Source organism: Carassius gibelio, chromosome B24 (assembly GCF_023724105.1).
Source record: "Carassius gibelio isolate Cgi1373 ecotype wild population from Czech Republic chromosome B24, carGib1.2-hapl.c, whole genome shotgun sequence".
NCBI classification, from domain to species: Eukaryota; Metazoa; Chordata; class Actinopteri; order Cypriniformes; family Cyprinidae; genus Carassius; species Carassius gibelio.
This window is the reverse complement of record NC_068419.1, coordinates 3,403,344-3,426,857: the sequence shown is the minus strand read 5'-3', so window position 1 is coordinate 3,426,857 and position 23,514 is coordinate 3,403,344. Positions and strand designations below refer to the sequence as shown.

The window sequence follows — 23,514 nt, the reverse complement described above, 5'->3', positions numbered from 1 at the left end:
TTATGGGATGTATTATATATGCTAATTAACTAAATAGGCTACACGAAAAAATCTAAAGTACTATATAAATGCTATGCTAAATAGATGCTATAATAGTCTATCCTGGTCGTTTTCAATACTCGCAATTCCAACTCCTGACTCAGTGATTTTGACAGATGGTTTTATACTGCCAAGGGTGTGGTAACTCGTACAGAGGGGCGTGGTGAGCTGGAAACTGCTTACGTCACCTGCCACTGCTTACGTCACTTGCCACCACAACATCCATTGGTTTAGGGTTTAGTTACTCTTTAAGTGTTTATGTGGTTAATAAAGTTTTAGTTGTATCACGCTTGAGGTTGTTTGCTCATAATTAAAGTCCCTAATCATGCAGATTTTTGCTACATGCTCGGAGTAGTATTGTACAGTAAGAAAGTTATTTTCCTTAACCAGGAAATTTACGTTCTTAGAATTGACAGACAGTTGACACTGAGAGGTCAAGTAAAAACTTACAGTTGATCTAAATTAGGGATGCACCGAATCCAGATTTTTGGGGTTCGGCCGAATACCGAATCCACTGTTTAAGATTCGGCCGAATCCGAAACCGAATACCGAATCCTACTCGCATCCTTATTCCATTATCACATTAAAACACACTAATGAAGTAAAAAATGTCCACAGCAATGTATTTTTCATTTTATTTTATTTTAACTGTAAAAAATAAATAAAAAAAGAATAGGCAACATTATGCCAGGATGACAAGTGAGAAAAACTTTTTGGACAATTACCAAGCTTTTGCTTACCCAAGTAAACAACCAAAACCTTTCAATAAAAGTGCAGAAATGCAAAGAAAAGTGTTTTTCTTTTCTTTTTAAAATTAAGAATATGTTTGGTGACTTAACTGAAATTAATGTAATTGAACATTAACTCAATAAACATGGATAGTAGGCGGTTTAGTTTTCGTTTATAACAGTAGGATAGGCTACGATTAGAACAGTAGCCAAATATTACGAAAAATATTACAGAAGATCACACACATCTCCTGCATCATAATTAAATTAACGTAACCCTCTAATCTTTCACATGAAATGAGAGTTTCATTAAAAAAAACAAGACGCTCTGCATTAAAGGGGGGTGAAATGCTATTTCATGCATACTGAGTTTTTTACACTGTTAAAGAGTTAGATTCCCATGCTAAACATGGACAAAGTTTCAAAAATTAAGTTGTACGTTTGAAGGAGTATTTTTGTTCCAAAAATACTCCTTCCGGTTTGTCACAAGTTTCGTAAAGTTTTTTTTGAGTATGGCTCTGTGTGACGTTAGATGGAGCGGAATTTCCTTATATGGGTCCTAAGGGCACTTCTGCCGGAAGAGCGCGCGCTCCCGTATAGCAGAGCACTGAGAGCACAGACATTCACTGATCAGAGCGAGAGCGTCGCGAAATGTCACAAAAGAAGTGTGTTTTTGGTTGCCAGGGCAAGACAACCCTGCTCAGATTACCAAAAAAAAAAAAAAAAAAACAGCATTAAGGGACCAGTTTTACAAACAAGGCCCAGTTTGACGCCGGATTTGCACATCGTTTATTTCTTAAGGATCATGCAGTCCCAACGAAAAAGGGTCACGATCGTGTGTTGGAACCGCATGCGGTGAGTAAAACTGCTTAAAATATCTCTGTGTTGTTAACTTAGCTATCGGCGCGTAAGCACATAAAGTAAACAACATGCAATGTTGTCATCAAACTGCACTTTCCACATGTACAGCTTAAAAAAAAAAAAAGACGACATAAAGTGGAACTTACTAAATATATACAGTTTCAGTAACGTACATACCACATAGAGACGTCGTTGCTGATGCTGCTCTTGTTAAATTTCAGCCTCTGGTTCTGATTCTTGATCATAAATATAAGCCGAATCTGACTGTCAGCCATGGTTTGTTTTGGATGTGTTTTTCCTCACGGTAATGTCACAGCTTCCAAATGCTCTCAACGCAAAAGCCTACTCGCGGTCGTGATTCTTTAGCTCCGCCCACACATCACGCCTCCAACCAGTCGTGTTTTTCCGGGAAAAATCGGTACAGACTATTTTTCTCTTATGAATATAATAAAACTAAAGACTTTTTGGAGTTATGAAGGCTGCAGTACTACTCTATTAGGTACTCAAGATTAACAGGATATTAAGTGAAAACGAGCATTTCACCCTCCCTTTAACAGGTGACAGCCGGTTGCGAGTGTGGGAACGAATGTCCCCAGCAGTACTGAAAAGTCTTTCACTAGGCACAGAGGTAGATTTTTGCCATTTATAGCAGCAGTGGAAATCGCTGCTGGTTTGTATTCCACCACTGAAGAGGATCATCTCTAAGAGGAATCAAAGGCTCACCGAAAAAAAAACCGCGTATCTCCACGTCAGCACCCGATGTGACTGGCTGGCTCTGTATTGCTATGGTATAAATTGTCCCAGCCGCTCAAGATTCCTGAACAGTTTAGTTTAGAGTGAACTGTCGGGCCGTGTTCCTCCTCATATAACACCTTCACGCAATCAACGGCGCAATCAAAGGTGTTTAGATTAGGGATTCGGTGCATCCCTAATCTAAATATTTATAATTTATCATAACTAGTCATGATTGATTATTCATATTTCCCCCTTGACCTGATTCTTAACAGAACCTCCCCAAGTAATTTACCATGCCAAGCACCCTTTTCAGTTCCTGCACATTTTTTGGTGGTTGCAGCTGTCTGATGCCATCCACCTTTTCTGGATCTGCCTGCACCCCTCTCATTAATAAGGTGTCCCAAAAACTGAAGTTGGCTTTGTCTGTAAATGCATTTCACTTTGTGCAAAATGCCATGGTCAAGTTAACTGTATTTTAATATTATAATTGTACAGTATTCTGTTCAAGTGTGCGCCTGTTGAGTAGGCAGAGTTTAATCAGAAGTCTTGCAAGTTTGGTGAAAATAGCGTGTGATCAGATATATGGCAATGGAAAAAAAGAAGGAAGAAATGCGGTGCGTGTTAGTATTGTAAATGCATGCAGTAAGTTTGATTTAAGCCATCAAGCTATAAATAGATAATATAGCAATCAGCTGGTGAGCAGTTTGGCATTTCAGATGTGATGGGCGGCCGATGTTGTGTGATCGCTTCAGAAGTTGCTGGAATTATATGGTGAATATCAGCGTGTGCGTCATTGCAGACCGTAAATGTTTATATCATATTATTCAGTCTAATAATCATCATTTGATATGTTGTTAGATGCATCAATAAGATATTTCTTCAGTTATAAAAGAACAGCTGTTGTATAATGCTCTTATCATATGTTTGCGATGTCTCTCGCGTTCAATCATGTGAAGTGATAATGACACAGTACTTTGTTGTATGAATTGTAACAGAGGGACTAATACAGGGTTTTCACCGACGTCACGTTCTGGGTAAAAAACTGAACGGAGTACAATGGAGTATTGTGCGCTTTGGATACTTTAAGTGTAGCAATGTCTAAACAACCGAAAAGTTCATCAAAATGTGCCCAAGATGCAAAGGCATATAGGGAAGGATTTGGACCACAAGAAAAGGCGCGATATTTCGAGAAATTACGATTTATTGGCGGTGCAGATCCCTAGGAGTTAGATCCCTCTTCTTGGATCCGTGACGACCCGGTGATTCTTCCTTCAGTTGCATATCCCGATAGGGTCAACTACCTGGTTTTCTCGCCGTGCCCATACACAGCGGAAGACCTTAAATCCTTCAAGGATTTACAACCAGATGGTGTGTGGATGGGTGAGGGAGACGCAGTACCAAGTACACAACGGTCGTTGTGTTGTGAAGGCAAAGTAAGTAATGCAATAACGTCTAGTTTGCAATAACAAAACTATTTTGTTATTCTTAGTCTTATATTTGGTTTTCTTGTCTTTTATTCAGGTACTCCCTTCTCAATCAATCCGAGAAACACCCCTCAAACCCTGGATAATCGCTGAGAAGTCTGGTCGTATACTTGTGCCCACTGCAGGTGTATGGCTGATAAAAACATGCAGTGCGGGATGTTGAAAGATAGCATCCTTCTGAAAATGATTGACTTGCTGTCCACATGCATAAATATTTTTGCCATTTGATTTCAAGTTAAAGCTATGCTGACAAAAAAAGTTGTACTCAAGTTACATACAAAATTGTTTACAGTTAGTGTATTGCACTATATTATAATGTATAATTTATAGTAGTGTAGAGTTTATAAGTGTTCTGATAAAAGAGTTTTCCTTGAATAAATCTGTTTTCTGATGATAGTGATATGCTGTGTGCTGTCGTTCACAACATAACAATAACAAATAACTGTAAATTAACAATCATTTATAGATCATTTTAGGCTATATAGACAAGTCCAGACTTGGATTAATTTATATTTTTATTGACAAAGTGCATATAAAAATATACTTTAGTCAAAATCAACTACTGATGGACAAAAGTTCACCAGAGCACAGACAAGTCCAATCTTATCTATGGTACAATACCCATTGCTATCTTTGCACATCAAGAAATCAACTGGCAATATTCCGCCCAAAATGGTGTATTTCTGGCGCACACAACCAATCACACGCTCAACATGAATCCTGACGTGGGCAATTTTTCTTGTGGTTTCTAAGTCAACAGGAGTTAACTGTGACTTTCCACAAGTGAAGGCTAGAATTTCATGAGCTACTCTACAACCTCAAGTGGCCTGAATATTAAAGCCATGGTCAGCAAGAACTAGATCACCAGGAAGTATGTTGTCCAAAAAGCCAGTTTTCAGTTATGTATTTGTCACTTACTCTCCCTCCCCATGCATATGAAATGTAGGAGACTGTGCCCTGGGGTTTAATACCAATTAAGAATTTAACTGTGTTATGGTGCTTGTAGGAAGACCATGTTTCTGCTCTGGCTATGAGGTTAGATGGACGTTCTATAAAAACCTCAAAACAGTCAATAATAACCCCTTTTTTTCCCAAAATGTTTCCTGAATTGCATTGGCATCGTTTTTTGCAATTGATCTCTATCTGGCCATATGATAAGTGGCTTCATGCAAATAAACATGACATCAATGACATCAGTGACTATCCTTGAAGCAGTGGCTATTGATACGTTGAATGCATATAACAGGAAGGTTGTGGAAACATTAAGCCTAAGACGCATCAATGTCAGCATCAATTGCTTAAACTTATCAAGTGACTTCCTCACAGGGAGGTGGGGACTAAGGATTGTGAAGAGTACTAACAGTATCTGGTATGTAGGTAGGCCAGTTAAAAATAAAACCTTTTCATCCTTATCAACAAAGGCACTTTGGTCATACGAAGTGGACACATGTGCAACATCAGAGCTCAACTGAATGTTTTCAGTTCTAAGAATTTGAAGTTCAGTGGTCATAGCCTCAATGGCATCACCAGTCAATTCAGTTTGAGTCGCTGTGCAGCAAACATTATCACTGACATAACTTGTGGTGGGGTCAACATCAGTCTCAGCACTAGAACTAGCAGCAGTAGCAGTAGCAGCAGCAGCAGCAGCCTTCAGTCTCTGCTGGGTTCGGTTCATGCAACGCTTGTAGCGTGAATTCCCCGTTTCTTTGGTTGGCAGAGGTGAACCTCCTTGCTGACCTGTCATTCCAACAGCTGGCCCCCAATCTGGGTCATCTTTTTGATAAAGGTCAGACTTTTTACCTGGAAAATAATGAGAAATACAGCACATTTTAGCTCTACATTTTAAGAACGATAAGAATAACATATTAAGTCATTAATTCCACATGCAGTAGCTTGATATGATTTATATTATGTCAATGTCAGCTTTATTTATATAGCAAATTTAAAATAGCCAGTGTCCTACCAAAGTGCTTTACAGTAAAATGAACACGCAGTAAAAACAATAAAAGCAATAATTGTTTTTACTATTTACTATTAAAAATATTATTATCCTTACAATAGAAAATTTGTTATGAGCCACTCCAATCAACATTTCACAATACCTGACAAGAAATGTGCCCGAACAAATCCGGATGTTGTCCAGATTTTTCCCTCGTAGATCTTGGTTGAGCTTTGCCAACCACAAGGCCTCATTTCCTCTGAAAATCTCTGGCATTCCTCTCCCTGGTTTTTAATAACTTTTGGAAGTCGATCGGGATATACTTCAGTGCCCGTGCTTTGTTGTGATGCGAAGTGCCTCCAACATCTGATTACGCGCCGTGAAAACCCTCTATTGATATTGCTTGTTTCATTATAGAACCACACGTTTATCCACGTTTGTCCAGCGGACTGTAATCACACAAACCCAACACACACAATGAACATCGCAGCACGCAAAGCTACAGGCCTCACCGTTATCACCACGTCATATTAACCCTATCAGTATCAAACAAAGATCCTTACAAAGATACCGTCTGTTCAAGTTCCAATGTGATGACGTCACGTCGGAGGATCGACGTCTGAAGATATCTGTACCTTCATTTCATTACGTGGACTTCCCTGGAAACCTGGGACTTGCTGGGACTGAGTATTCTCAATAACACCACTTAACTGCCTTATATCAATATTATTGTATCTTTTGATTCAAAGAATATTGTTTTGGTTATTTTGCATAGGCCTACGCTGTTTTATTGTGTCGTTTACATTGTGTTAACATTGTGAAAAAATAATTAATTTTTTCATTAATACATTGAGTGAATTAGACATGACTCTGGCTTCTTTAATCCTCTCCTAGTTACTGGACATTATTTGTGTAAATAGACCTCTAAGGTGATTTAGAACCATAACAGTAATCAGTGCATACTACAGCCTTCAATACCCCCGTAGACTCCACTCTCTGCAGCACGTGTTCCAATCGGGAGTCGTGTTGTTCTGGGGAAGACCCGTAGACCAGTGTGTCATCCATGATGACTTCTACCCCTTCCAGCCCTTGAAGCGTCTCCTGCATTTTCCTCTGGAAGATCTCTGTAGTGCTCGAGATCCCAAAGGGAAGCCTCCTGAACCATTATCACCTGTATCTATTTTAAATTTTACAGAGGTTGCCCCAATCAGGAGCTGCACCATCCACTGCTCTTCTAGTTCATTTATGTTGTAAACTGAACCCAGAAAATATAAGGGTTGGTCAAAACATTCAGTGACTTCTCTCACTGACCTGTTACTGTGGCATACTCTGGCCCAGTGTCTGATTTTGTGACATTTGTGGTATTTACCCTTCTTTGCAGGACAGCGCTCATCACCTGCACAGCATTTCCACAATGTCCACATTTTCCATGACTGTCACCTCGGATTTTGTCTTTAGGTTTGCGCTGTCCCCTCACAGGTTGTTCACTTGTGCTAACAACTGATCTGACAGCTGCCATGCTCACCGTCCCAGCTTGCATGTTGACTTGTGTAGCCACCTCCTCCGACTGATGAACAGTCTGGATTGTTTGTGTTAGTGTGAGATCAGTAATCCATTGCAGCCTCCGAGAGAGATCTTTATCCAAGATGCCGACCAAATTCATTTCTCTGTCCCTCTTCTGTGAACACGAACAATTTATATAGGTTCTCTGCCTCACTCCCCATGGCGTAAATGAGACAAATCACTTGCACTTCTCCGTCCTCTTTGTCTAACTTAGTAGCTGTTCGGAAGTGCTGTAATCTTTGTCTCCAATTCATCCATTGGCTTATCGAAGGAAAAACTTGATGGTGGATTAAACTTTGCCATTTTCCGTTACTTCTGGCACCATGTAAAATGACCATAAATAGGCAATTTCTGCAGATGAACACTACGTTTATTAAAGGGTAAGTTTACCCAAAAATCTAAATTATGTCATTAAGAACTCACCCTCATGTCGGAGGTGAGACCTCTGTTCATCTTCGGAACACAGTTAAAGATATTTTAGATTTAGTCCGAGAGCTCTCTGTCCCTCCATTGAAACTGTGTGTACGGTATACTGTCCATGTCCAGAAAAGTAAGAAAAACATCATAAAAGCAGTCCATGTGACATCAGAGGGTCCGTTAGAATTTTTTGAAGCATCGAAAATACATTTTGGTCCAAAAATAGCAAAAACTATGACTTTATTCAGCATTGTCTTCTCTTCCGGGTCTGTTGTGTGCGCGTTCACTGCATTGTATGATATCCGGTTCACAAACGAATCATTCGATGTAACGGATCTTCTTGAATCAGTTCACCAAATCGAACTGAATTGTTTGAAATGGTTCGCGTCTCCAATAACCATTAATCCACAAATTACTTAAACTGTTAACTTTTTTAATGTGGCTGACACTCCCTCTGAGTTCAAACAAACCAATATCCCGGAGTAATTCATTTACTCAAACAGTACACTGACTGAACTGCTGTGAAGAGAGAACTGAAGATGAATACCGAGCCGAGCCAGATAACGAACAAAAGATTGACTCATTCACGAGTCAAGAACCATTTCTGTTCATTCAAGAACCGAAGAGCTGATGATACTGCGCATGTGTTGTGTGATTCAGCGTGAAGCAGAATGACACACAGCGCATCTGAACTGAATTGGTTCCTTTGGTGATTGGTTCTGAACTGATTCTGTGCTAATGTTATGAGTGTGGGTAAACCGAAGGCTTGAATCAAGGGCAATCATCGCCAATGACGTCATAACATCGAGCGCAAAAGAACCAGTGAACCGTTTTCTTCAATCGGTTTATTGAATAGACCTGTCCAAAAGAACTACTGGTGATCCGAAAACCGATGCAACCGGTTCTTGACTCGCGAACAAGTCAATCTTTTGTTCGTTATCAGTCAGTGAACTGTTTGAGTAAATGAATTACTCCGGGATATTGGTTTGTTTTAACTCAGAAGGAGTGTCAGCCACATTAAAAGGTTAACAGGTTAAGTAATTTATGGATTAATGGTTATTGGAGATGAACCATTTCAAACAATTCAGTTGGATTTGGTGAACTGTTACAAGAAGATCCGGTTACATCGAATGATTCGTTCGTGAACCGGATATCATACACTGCAGTGAACGCGCTCACAACAGACCCGGAAGAGAAGACAATGCTGAATAAAGTCATAGTTTTTGCTATTTTTGGACCAACATGCATTTTCAATAGTTCAAAAAATTCTAACTGACCCTCTGATGTCACATGGACTACTTTGATTATGTTTTTCTTACCTTTCTGGACATGGACAGTATACCGTACACACAGCTTCAATGGAGGGACCGAGAGCTCTCGGACTAAATCTAAAATATCTTAAACTGTGTTCTGAAGATGAACGGAGATCTCACGGGTTTGAAACGACATTAGGGTGAGTTAATCATTAAATTATTTTGATTTTTGGGTGAACTAACCCTTTAACAACCAGCAATGCACTACACAGTTAACGTATTGACCCCAAAATGTCATCCTAAGACACACCCCCGGTGCTTCTCATCACTGATTTAAAGCAACAGTGTTGAAACAACACTGACACTATTACATCACATAATATACTTAGCACATGCATTTGGATTAAAACTAAATCATAAAATGACTATAAACATAATTTATTTTCAACCTTAGGTATACATGACTTTCTGGCAAAAGTGAATCCAGCAGCCTGTGTGTAATGCGCTAGGCAGTACGTTACTACTTTCCCTCTCATTGCAACAGTACAAATACATGCACGCATTTCACATGTTTTGCTTGCTTGAGTGTTTCTGCATTATATTAATGGCTTTGAAATATAAATCTCAGCACGTTTCAGAATAAAAACACCTTCTATGTGTAAAAAATATCACAGGACATTTATAACGAGTGGTTCCCTGAATTTTTACAGCAACTAATTATTACGCTTCATTACAGTACTAAGTCGCTGCAATGGAGCAGCTCTAATGCTATTAAATTCCAGTTGATGAACCATAGAGTAAAGAAAGTAACAAAAAAGTGTAAAATATATTTTAATGGGCATAATTAAGTGTGGAAATAACCAAAGGCTATACAGTCAAACCAAAAATGATTCAGAGACCAGATGTAATTTTTTACATTTTTTTAATAGTGGGTGCAGGATGCTATAGTTCATTTATGTAAATTAGGATTAGCAAAATAAACTGTCAAATTTTACCCAAAAAAATCTTCAAACAATGGACTACCAGTAAAACTGGGCCAAAAATTATTCAGACCAAGTCTGGGAAAAAAAATGAAGTTCAGGTTTGCATAAACCTGGATGATAGCATGCCCAGGAGACTACAGACAGTAATTAAGGCTAAGGGTTAAACATCGGTATCGGCAATCGGTATCAATGCATCCCTATTTTCAATCCAAAATGTAGTTGACTTTGTTTCTTTCATGTAGAATATGCTTTATTTATACAACATAACGTTATTATTAAGACTTATAGGCAATTTGCAAAAAGGGTCCGAATGCACATGAATGTATCTGTGGGGCTCTGAATGCAAACTTCTTTTGTCGACGTATTCGGCAGCTCAACTCACAGCGTTTTAGTATAATGGTCTTCTCATTATAATATTATGTACATAACAGTCCCAGTCATAGTTATTAATATTCTGCATTGTAGTTTGACCTGCTCGAGCTTTGCGCTGAAGAGATATCACTGTAGTACTACAATGAAGCGCTTGACTCAAAACCAAATGCATCTTATATCAGGTAAATAATATATCTACGATATATATATGTACACCGGCTGAAATGTTTTGAAATCACTTGTACCCTACCTTTTCGAAAAATCCAGTCTCTGCCTGTGTCAGTATGTGTCTTGGTAAAGTATTAAATCCCTGCCTCAAAAATGCTCCTCTGTCAGTCACGGATTATGGTTGGATTTATTCACGCACTGTAAAATATTAATTTGAAGCTTCTTTTTTTTCAGATTCTTATTCACGTCTTTATCATAATAGGCTGCGTATTAACTTATTGGTAGAAAACCGAAAGTTCTATGTGAAATCAGACATTTGAGCTCCCCCATATAGTCAGAATGGCAAAATCATAACACCCAGCGAATATTCGACTGTTAGATTAGTAGTCAAATCAGGCTCCTCGAATCGAAGCATCGAATCGTCGACTATTTGGGGTCCCCCTTAAACACAAACAAGATTTTGAACTCAAACAGTTGCAGTCAGGCATATAATGTAAGCAAATTGGGAATCACGGCTTTCAGAATAAATAAAAAAAAAAATACACAAACAAAACCAGATTAAACTCTGCGGCTCATGACAATACATTGATAGGTAAGACACAGAACGATTGGTCTGTGCAAGAAACTGAACAGTATTTATATTGCTTTTTTACATCTGATTCACCACAATGTCCAAACTGTCATGTTGATACAATGAGATAAACCTTCTCATATTTGTAACATATTCAATTATTGTGTGATTTTCTATACTTAAATCTTTAATTAAAATATAAGAATGTGATTTAGAAATTATTTTATAACTTTTACCAATTATGTATGATTTCACTTGTTTGAAAATCATGTACAATGTATGATTTTCACTTTTCTATTTTCTAGTAAATGGTTTAAATGGAATTAACTTTCCAATAGTTCAGATGACTAGCAGGAAAGAGGAAAGGAAGTAATATGTGAGTAAATAACCCTTATTTCCATTTTACAATAGAACTGCTTTTTGGAAAATAATTAGTTAGTGATAATTGTTAAATTAGTGACAACTGTTGAATTTTTTGAAGATGTTAAAGGAAAAGTGCTCTGTGGAAGGACTGATTTTATGTTAACCCTCCTATCTTTAAGTAACTGTATGTTTTCAAATGTATTTTTTTTTTTGGATCGTTGTCTAACACAAAGCTTTTTTTCTCTCTCTTACCATCACATACTTCCAGCATGTTTACATCTCTTTTATTGAATTGAACTTTGAATAGAATTAAAGTTTTTGCTTTTTTTTATACTTTTAAGTGGATTTTTCATTGGTGTCTCAGAGGTCCACAAATATAAAAAATGGCTGAAACTAAAGAAATATCAGAAACTAAGCAAGGCAAGTAAAAAAATATTCTTAATGCTTTGGCTGCATCTCACTGTACCGTATTTTCCGGACTATAAGTCGCATTTTTTTTCATAGTTTGGGTGGTCCTGCGACTTATAGTCAGGTGCGACTTATTTATCAAAATTAATTTGACATGAACCAAGAGAAATGAACTAAAAGACATGAACTAAGAGAAAACATTACCGTCTCCAGTCGCGAGAGGGCGCTCCTATGCTGCTCAGTGTTCCTGTAGTCTACACTGAAGACATAGAGCACCCTCTCACGGCTGTAGACGGTAATGTTTTCTCTTGGTTCTAAATAAATGCGACTTATAGTCCAGTGCGACTTACAGTATATATGTTTTTTCCTCATCATGACGTATTTTTTGACTGATGCGACTTATACTCAGGTGCGAATTATAGTCCGAAAAATACGGTACTTTAAATACAATTACAAAAATTACACAGGAGTAATGTTGTTTCTTTTCTCTTCCTCAGAGTTGTCTCTTGTTTGCCCATCTAACATTGTGTTTTCTGAACCTGGAGATGATGCTGTTCTGTTGTGTCATCTTGAGCCAGCTATTAGTGCTGTTTCAATGGAAATCAGGTGGAAGAATAGGGCTGATCTGGTCGGTCATTATAAGAATGGACAGATGATAGAGAGCTGTGAGGGTCGAGTGAGTCTCCCATTGGAAGATCTGCTCAATGGAAATGTGTCTTTGACTCTCAGAGACGTCAGAACATCACAGAAGGGCCTCTATATTTGTGAGGTCATCTATGAATATCAAACAATAAAAGAATATGTTTTTCTCCATGTCAGCTGTAAGTATTCTGCAACTTTTGGTCTTACACTAGTAAAGATATAACATTTGTACATGATCAAAAGCTAAAGAAAAGTTCAAACAATACAAGACAAAATAGCTGTTTTCTCTAGCTAGTTAAACTAACTTTTTATCCAGTACATAATATATTACTTATTTTCCCCATTATTTATTTGCATGGTTAATTTAGTCAATGTGCAAAATATAAATGCAGAATTTATATATTTATTTTGTTTTTCAATGGCTCTGTCTTGCCTGTAATGCCTCATGAAGTAGACTTTATGAGCGCACTACTGCTTTGTGTACAGTCGATACCAGGGAACACTTTATGTTATGTTTTAAATTAATATAATAATTTATACTTTTTACATCCCTTTTCTTAAAAATGCTGGTTTAAAGAATGAAATGTGAAGTCATTTTATGAAACTTTTTCTGATTGACCTGTATCTGAGCTGTAAATCATGCTTTTTACAGTCATTTTACAATTAAATATGTTACCATACACTTTTCCCTATGCTGCTCATACAGTATTAATTTTACTTTTACAGGTCTTATAGTTTTTCTCAATTGCTTTAGCTCAAATCTCGGAATAAAAAAATAAAAATAATAATAATTAAAAAAAAAAAAAAAAATATATATATATATATATATATATATATATATATATATATATATATATATATATAGGTCCTTCTCAAGAAATTAGCATATTGTGATAAAGTTCATTATTTTCCATAATGTAATGATAAAAATTAAACTTTCATATATTTTAGATTCATTGCACACCAACTGAAATATTTCAGGTCTTTTATTGTTTTAATACCAATGATTTTGGCATGCAGCTCATGAAAACCCCAAATTCCTATCTCAAAAAATTTGCATATCATGAAAAGGTTCTCTAAATGAGCTATGAACCTAATCATCTGAATCAACTAATTAACTCTAAACACCTGCAAAAGATTCCTGAGGCTTTTAAAAACTCCCAGCCTGGTTCATTACTCAAAACCGCAATCATGGGTAAGACTGCCGACCTGACTGCTGTCCAGATGGCCATCATTGACACCCTCAAGTGAGAGGGTAAGACACAGAAAGACATTTCTGAACGAATAGGCTGTTCCCAGAGTGCTGTATCAAGGCACCTCAGTGGGAAGTCTGTGGGAAGGAAAAAGTGTGGCAAAAAACGCTGCACAACGAGAAGAGGTGACCGGACCCTGAGGAAGATTGTGTAGAAGGACCGATTCCAGACCTTGGGGGACCTGCGGAAGCAGTGGACTGAGTCTGGAGTAGAAACATCCAGAGCCACCGTGCACAGGCGTGTGCAGGAAATGGGCTACAGAGAAGCAGCACTGGACTGTTGCTCAGTGGTCCAAAGTACTTTTTTCGGATGAAAGCAAATTTTGCATGTCATTCGGAAATCAAGGTGCCAGAGTCTGGAGGAAGACTGGGGAGAAGGAAATGCCAAAATGCCTGAAGTCCAGTGTCAAGTACCCACAGTCAGTGATGGTCTGGGGTGCCATGTCAGCTGCTGGTGTTAGTCCACTGTGTTTTATCAAGGGCAGGGTCAATGCAGCTAGCTATCAGGAGATTTTGGAGCACTTCATGCTTCCATCTTCTGAAAAGCTTTATGGAGATGAAGATTTTGTTTTTCAGCACGACCTGCCACCTGCTCACAGTGCCAAAACCACTGGTAAATGGTTTACTGACCATGGTATTACTGTGTTCAATTGGCCTGCCAACTCTCCTGACCTGAACCCCATAGAGAATCTGTGGGATATTGTGAAGAGAAAGTTGAGAGACGCAAGACCCAACACTCTGGATGAGCTTAAGGCCGCTATCGAAGCATCCTGGGCTTCCATAACACCTCAGCAGTGCCACAGGCTGATTGCCTCCATGACACGCTGCACTGAAGCAGTCATTTCTGCAAAAGGATTCCCGACCAAGTATTGAGTGCATAACTGAACATAATTATTTGAAGGTTGACTTTTTTGTATTAAAAACACTTTATCACAATATGCTAATTTTTTGAGAAGGACCTGTGTGTGTGTTTTTTTGCCTTATAAAATAAGTTCAGATGTCTGAATATTTTTTTTCTTGCTTACATATGATTTTAATTTCTTATCGATTTAAGGAAATTGCATGTTTTGCCATGTGTGCAAAAGATAAAATAAAATTCTCTACAATTTGCACAATAATTACATGCACATGGCTAGTTGATCAAAAGTCATAAGTTGATTCTCAGTGAAACTGTCCAAACTCTTCTCAACTTGTAAACATTCTTTCAGCGTGTGAGCCATCATTGTCACAGCAATACTTTATAAATACATTTATAGTTGTGCAGCAACTTTATCTGTAGAAATGTATTACATATAAGCTGAAAATTCACAGTTGCTTGATGTGGAAGAGCAGTAGGAAGATAGGTAAGAATGTGTGGTGGTGGTGTTAGGTTAAGACAATAGTGTGTAAAAATGAATAAGCTATTCAAAATTTTCAGTTTAGATTTACATTCCTACAAAAATAAATTTACTGTATACATATTTTTTTGACAGTTTGTGTTACAGTATTGACTTTTACCAGTACATTTTACCTACTATTAAAATATGTATATAAAATGCAAATGTAGGTGCTTTGTTTTGAATCATGAATTGAATGTTTTGGGTGAGTTACTACATTTTGCAGAAATGGAATAGAGTTCTGACAAAAGTTTTAAATTGATTTATCCTTTTGACTATGAATTTATTTCTGTCTCCAGCTAACGACTTCAGTCTTGTGGTTCCTACTCACATTATATCTGCTCACCCTGGATCAGACATCATCTTACCTGTTCATCTCTCACCTGAAATAAGTGCTGTGTCGATGACAATCAGATGGTATAGAGGGACAGAGCTCATTTTTCAGTATATGACTGGGCAGGAGATAAGTTTTGATTATGAGAACCGAGTGAGTCTGTCCATTCACGAGCTAAGAAGAGGAAGTCTCTCTCTAACTTTGAGAAATGTTTGCCTGTCAGATTCAGGAGACTATACATGCAAAATTTTTCATGATGGATGTTGGCAAACAGGAATAGTTCACTTGCAAGTGAGAGGTAAGCTGTTATAAAACATTTTCATCTTCTTTCAAATATGGCTGCTATGAAGTTGAAATTAATTCACTTTGAAATCTGGTTGATTTTAGAGTTTCGGAAGAGTGAATTTATGTTGGATTTAGAGGACCTACATGATGCCCTGAAACAAGTATATAATGACATTCTACAAGCAAAAACAAGATTACTTGAGGAAACTTTAGTATTCTTAGATAACAAAATCAAGGACAAAAAGAAAAGTTTTGGTAAGTCTTAGAGACACTTGGAAAGACAAATGCTGTTTTTGTTTTTCCAAATTACAGTAAAATATCTGTAAACTGCACTTTTTCTGACATCCTCTATTTTATTAGAGGTCAAGCCCCGGAGGGGCTGTAGCCCCTATTGCATCCGTTAGTTTATTAGGGGCAATTGTTGTATCCATTAGTTTCTTCCTCCCCACTGGGAGTCTACGGCAGCCCTATAAACCGTAAGCAGGAAAATTGTGAAATTTGGCACACTTAGATTGTCTTGAATAGTGATCTAACGTCTCGGTTACATATGGTAACCCTTGTTCCCTGAAGGAGGGAACGGAGATGTCACGTTGGTGACCGACGAATTGGGATATTGCTTTGATAGGCCAATCTACTTTGAATGTAAACTAAACAAGCCAATGCTCATTGGCATTTAATTATTGCATTTAGCTGCCACTGATAACAGCGTGAGTATAAGAAGGCAGCAGGTGCAATGCATACCAGGTTTTTGCTGAGGATCTGAGCCGGAGACCTGGCAGCTCAGGGGCAGTACAGCAACCATGGCGACAGACATGACGTCTCCATTCCCTCCTTCAAGCAATGAGGGTTACCATATGTAACTAGACGTTCCCTTTCAGTCAGTCACTCTCGACATTTTCACGTCAGTGACCGATTAATTGGGAACCCCACCCAAGTGCCATGGGTGCTGCCCCTTCCAGTGCCCTGTGTGAGCCGCCTGTGCCCCTATTAGTTGTAGGCGGGGTTCGGAACAAGTAGTTCCACTTGCCATTGTCAAAGCACTACCTCTAGTGAGATTGGATTTCACTGGGAAAACGTACCCATTCTGCTTGGAACAGGGACCCTGCGGAAGCCACATCCTTCCCAAAGGGGTTTTCGGAAGGAAATACACATTTAGCATCCATTTAGGAGTATAAGGAGAAATTTTAGGTGATAAAAACCCTCTTGGGAAGGCAAAAGTCTGCAGGAGAAACACAGGCTCTAATGCTATACCGTGAACTATACAAACACAAGTACCACTTAGGTCTCAATATGGAACCCAGCCTTCCACAGTTCTCACGGATTTATCATGAAGGGATTGTGCTGGACATCCTGCCATGTGCAGCTGCCTAGGGTGATGGAGGATCTCAACAGGGTCTACAGTATGGACACTCTGGAGCAGTTTTAGCCAACACTAACTGGGGCCTCTCAGTGCCACTACCCATTTGAGGTGAGATGACAGGAGGATACCGGCTCTACACAAAGGCTATAGAATCTAGCGAACAAGTTGGGGGTCGCCAAGCCAGCAGCCCTACAAATATCTGTCAGTGAGGTGCCACGAGCCAGCGCCCAGGAGGATGCAACACTTCCAGTTGAGTGAGCTTGCAACGGGAACGGGCAGGGCACACCCTGTGCCTGATAAGCCAGTATTATGGCATCCACAATCCAGTGGCTCATCCTCTGCTTGGAGACGTCATTTTTCCTTAACAGACAAAGAGCTGGTCTGAGGTCATGAAGCTTTGTGTCTGGTCTATGTAGCATTTCAATGCTTGGATGGGACAGAGCAAAGCCAGGGTTGGGTCTGTCTCCTCCAGGTGCAGTGCTTGCAGGTTCACCACTTGGACTTTGAAGGGTGTAGTGGGAATCTTGGGCACGTAGCCAGGCCAGGGCCTCTGGATTACCTGGGAGTCAGCCGGCCCAAACTCTGGGCATGAATCATCAACCAAAAATGCATGTAGGTCCCCTACCATCTTGATGAAGGCATGTGCAAGCAGAAGCAGAGTTTTCAGTGAAATAAACTTAAGCTCAGCTGAATTCAAAGGCTCCAATAGGCCATATTGTAGTGATTTTAGCACTACAGTCAGGTCTCAAGAAAGTTTAGAAGGGGGCCGGGAAGGATTTAACCTCCTGGCCCTTCTAAAGAATCTGATGACGAGGTCATGCTTATCTAAAGACTTCCCATTCACGGGGTCATGGTACACTGCATAATAGACAGAAAGACGGAAATGACGTAGGTACACGTACACGCTGAGCTATGCTGAGCCATGCTCCCACAACTTAGGTTGCATTAATTACTTAAATCAAACTCTGCTTTGACTGAACTTCATTTAAAACAGAAGAAACTTTACCATCCGGCTAAATTATGCCTCCAAAAGTTGGGAAGAGCAAAGTTGATCAGGGAGTTACAAGTCCTTACGACGGAGGAGAAGTGCTGACATTGGCGTCCATAGCTACCTTATTAGAAGAGAACCGAAAAGCCCTTACAACTGATTTCAAAGCCATCATGGAGAAACTTGAAAAAAAAGTTTGATCGTATTCAAATTACGGTGACGGATCACGTTGTGAAGATCGGAGAGCTTGAATTGAATGCTAACCTGCAGGTCGAACGCCTGCTAGCTCTAGAAACTACATGTACCAAGCTAACTGAGAGCAACACTAAACTTGTTGCTAAAGTAATTGATCTTGAATCTCGTAGTCAGCGCAAGAACATCAAAGTGCTTGGTCTACCGGAATCTATTGAGGGGTACAATCCCACTACTTTCTTTTCGAAGATGCTGGCTGAGATCTTCGGCGAAAAAATTCTTAACTCACCACCAGAATGCGACAGAGCTCACCGGACCCTTGCTAGGAAACCACAGCCGGGTCAGCGGCCGAGACCGCTTATCATCCGCCTTCATAATTTCCAGGTAAAGGAAAAAATAATGCGTGAAGCACGGTTAATGAGAGGGAAGTTGAAGTACCGTGATAACCTGATCTCCACATATGAGGATTACGCTCCGGAGGTTTTGGAACAACGACAACAATACCGAGAGGTAATGACTGAACTATATAAACTTGAACTTAAACCAGCCCTGCTGTTCCCTGCCAGGCTCACCATTAAACTGAAAGAGGGAGGCAGGAAAGGATTTACATCAGTCGCTGAAGCTAAAGATTATATAGCATCTTTTCTTCAAACTAACACTATTCAATAATCATTGTGCACGATTGCATCTGACTGTCCAGGGGAGCGCGTGTGTAAGCATATCCTCGAAATACAGTCGTAGGTTTCACTAGACTGTTAAGCAAAGTATTGATGACTACGGGCTTGATTTTGATTTTTATGACGTTCAAAGACTTTACTACTGAGACATGTTTTCCAGAGGTGATTTACTCTTCCCCTATCATGTGTTCTGTTATCTCAATTTATGCATCTCAAAAAGGAGATGCACTTTATGCATTTCTTCTTAAGTATAGCGTCTAAAGTTGTATTTCTCAGATTATTATATTACTGCTGGCCCTAATATATTTTTCTTATAAGCTTTCAACATAATGTTGTGGGTAGAGAGCTAGATTAGTTTACTATAGCAGAAGATTAACGTTATCTGTGTAAACGTACATGTATGTATGTATGGGTTTTGTGTGTATATGTTATTTTTATTTTTATATGATCCCAGCAAACTTTTTGACTAATCAATTTAAATACAATTCTATCTTTTCATATGGCCTTTGATGAGTTGAATTATGATGGAGAGGATGTAAAACATTGTATCGATATAGACAATCATTTAAATGCAGATATTACACTCCTGAACAATTACAAAGCTTAAATAGTAAAAACAGTTGCTCATTTCTGCACCTTAACATTAGAAGCTTGTGTAAACACCATGAAGAAATTAGCTACTTTACTTTCTAATTTAGACTGTAGCTTTGATGTTATTGGCTGCAGTGAAACCTGGCTTAATGATAGGACCTTTACTGATATTCTTAACCTAGACGGATATAAGCTCATTATTAAAAATAGGCTTGGCCGTACCGGTGGTGGTGTTTGTTTATATGTTCACTCCAGATATCAAATTAATGTTTGTGATGACATTGTCTTAGATGACAATCATTATGATTCACTTTTTGTGGAGATAAATCTCACTAATGCAAAAAAAATTATAGTAGGAGTGATTTATCGTCCCCCTGACTCTGACCTTGATGTTTTCGAGGGTAAACTGGAGGACATATTATTCTCCATAAACAAAAACAACAAAGATAGTGTCATACTTGGGGACTTCAATATTGATGTCTCCAAAGATGATGTTGTAAAAAGAGACTTTGTAAATACCTTGCATTCATTTTCTTTTTTTTGTACCATAAATCAATTTACCAGAGTAACAGCCTCCACTAGGACAGTTATTGACAATATCATCACAAACATTCGAAATAAATTTAGAAATAGATTTGAATCTGGAGTTGTGCTATCTGACTTTACTGACCATTTTCCGATTGTATTGTTTTTTTTATATATATATATATTGCAAATAATAATGAATTACCACGGCGAAAAACAAAAATTAAAGTACTAAATGAGAGAACCTTGAAATTACTGGGTGAAAATTTACAGGCTAAAACATGGAAAGCAGTCTATGACTGCAACAATCCTGATACTTCTTATGACAACTTGACAAACGAAATTACAAACTCTATTTGTTGTACTATCCCTGAAAAGAACGCCGGACATCGTGCGACTGGTCTCAACCCCTGGCTCACAAAGGGTATTTTAAAATCTATCACCCATAAAAATAAGCTTTATAAATGTTTCTTAAAATGCCCAAGTGTTATGAACAAGGATATATATACTAGTTACAGGAATAAACTCACTAATATAATAAGGAAAAATAAAAATAACCACTATACATATCTCATAAAAGCATCACAGGGTGACTCTAAGAAGTCCTGGAAAGTGCTAAATGAAGTCCTTAACAAGAGCAAAAACAATGCTGTGCTTCCTAATGCTGGGGGCTTACCCTCAAATTTGGATAATAAATATACGCATGACATTAATTTAGTAAATAATTTTAATAATTACTTTAACTCTATTGGGGAAAAACTTTCTAACAAAATAGTTCAACCTCAGGGTATCACTTTCGACCATTATTTACAGGGCTCTTATGCACATTCTTTTTTTATGAAACCAACTAATTGTGATGAAGTCTATAAAATAATTACAAATTTACGAAGTGAGGATGGAATTTGTGGTAAAATTCTGAAAGCCATAGCATTTAATATCATGGAGCCATTGACTTATTGTATTAATCTCTCTCTGCTTGTTGGAATTGTACCAAAAAGGACAAAAATTGCCAGAATGATACCAGTGTTCAAATCTGGGGATAAAAATGATATGTGCAATTATCGTCCAATATCAATCTTGCCCACAATTTCTAAGGTTTTAGAGAGAGTAGTGTACAATAGGCTATATGGCTACCTGGATAAATTAAATATTATTGCTTCTTCTCAATATGGTTTTAGAAAAAAAAGAACCACATGCATGGCGGTACTCGATCTGATTGAAAAGATCAATGATGCCATTGATAAAGGCGATAGCGCTATTGCTATTTTTTTAGATTTATCTAAGGCGTTTGATACTATTGATTTTGACATCCTATTGAATAAATTACACCATTATGGAGTTAGCGGATTAGCCCTTAGCTAGTTCAGAAGTTATTTGTTTGGTAGACAGCAGTATGTAAGTATCAATGAACAAATTTCAGTAAGTAAACCCATTAAATGTGGAGTCCCTCAGGGATCCATTTTGGGCCCTCTTCTTTTTTTAATATATATAAATGATTTTGAAAATTCCACAATGGCTTTACACAAGGTTTTATTTGCTGATGACACAAACTTATTTATGTCACATAAGTGTCCAGATGAAATGGAAGAAATAATAAATAGAGAGCTAAGAAATGTTGCTATCTGGTTTCGGTGTAGTAAATTATCTCTTAACATAAACAAGACAAACTACATCGTATTTCATTCCAAACAAAATAAATTGGCAAATAAGCATTTCTGTCTTAAAATAAATGAACAAATTATTGAAAGAGTAAATACTACTAAATTTCTCGGAATCTTTATTGATGAATGTCTACAATTTAAATGTCATATTGATCAGTTAATAAAAAAATTATCAAAATACGTTGGATTATTTTTCAAAATAAGAAATTTTCTCCCACAGTCAGCACTTGTCATCTTATATAAAACCTTGTTTGAGTCCCATATAAATTATTGCAATGTCATATGGTGTAACACTTTTACTAGCTACCTGAAAAAAATACAGTCTCTACAGAAAAAAATTATACGGGTATTAACGTGGTCTGAGCCAAATACCCCTTCGCGTCCCTTGTTTCATCGCCTTGGTCTATTAAGACTTACCGAATATAATACCTTTCATAATGCCTGTATCATATTCCAGGTTGTTCATAAGTTAAATTACAGGTTGTGTGAACTTGTCCCAATCAGCCGACCCCAGCATACATATCACACAAGGGAAAAACATTTAATTACTGGTAAAATACGATGATTGAAATGTACGAGCCTGAGTACTGTCTGTAGAGGTCCACAGATTTGGAACGAGCTTGAGGAAAACCTTAAATTGTTGCATTCTGTCTCCGTTTTCAAGAAAAATCTTAAGGAAAAACTGCTTTTAACATATACTTTTTGATCATTTTGAAAGTGTTGCATTTGTGCTGGGATCGTCTGTTGCTGTAGTGTTTGTCTTGTTGTATTTATATGTATTTGTGTTTATGGATTGAGCTTTTGTTCTTGTATGTTATATGTTTTATGGTGTTATTGGGCCCCCTCCTAAAAGCTTTCAGTAGCTTCTTTGGGGTTTTCCCTTTTTACACACAATAACCTTTCTGTAACTATTGTTAATTTTGTCTTTAAAATGATGAAGTGTGTGAAATAAATTCTTCAAATTCACATTCAAATTCAAAAAAAAAAAAAAAAAAAAAAAGGCAACATGGACTTTGAGGGTGGAGGGAGACATCCTTCGCTCCAGCCCTTGCTGCAGGAAGGAAAGCACAAGCGCAATCGGACATCTTCGGGGGTCTTTTTGGTGAGAAGATCACTACTCAATGAACAGGTTCCACTTCAAGGCGTAAGCGTGCCTCTTAAGCCCCTTTCACACTGCATGTCGGTTCCGCAATGTTTCCAGAACATTACCGGGTCGCCTTCTGTGTGAAAGCAACCACGTCCCGGGATCGATTACCGAATTGAACCCGGGTCAGGGACCTAGTAACATTGCAGGGTTCGACCCGGGACGAGCGCTGTGTGAACAAAAGCCAGATCTAATTCCGTGTTGAAGTGATGATGCGCGTTATCGCGCGACTCTTTTACCGGCTGTTTTGAAGGAAGGTCAACGTTCGCGACGAAAACATATGTGCAAACTGTAATGAAGCAGAGATCAGTTAGTTCCTCACTTTCCGCGCTGACGCGGAGATTGTTTGCTTGCTTCAGTGAAAGTATATTAGACTCATACATTACACGTCACGGGCTGATGTCACGTGTCGTTACGGGATCTTCAAGGGTTGTGTGTGAAAGCATGCACATATACCGGGTCATCACTGGCAGTGTGAAAGTGCAAAATCTAGCGACCCGGGAACAATTGCAGGAACAGTTTACCCCTGTATTTGCCGGAATGGCAGTGTGAAAGGGGCTTTAGATGCCTCTGGGGTAGGTCACCTAGAACCTCCATGTCCCA

The 23,514-nt window shown here is 38.4% G+C and overlaps 1 protein-coding gene across 1 annotated transcript in view; it reads left to right on the top strand.

Moving 5' to 3' along the window:
- The first annotated feature begins 15,459 nt into the window (after positions 1-15,459).
- The window catches only part of LOC128013690 (uncharacterized), a 29,054-nt gene continuing 20,999 nt past the window's right edge, over positions 15,460-23,514 (top strand). The window contains exons 1-2 of the mRNA XM_052596834.1: positions 15,460-15,786; positions 15,876-16,028. The gene's annotated coding sequence lies outside the window, so the exon portion shown is untranslated. The remainder of the gene's footprint in view (positions 15,787-15,875; positions 16,029-23,514) is intronic.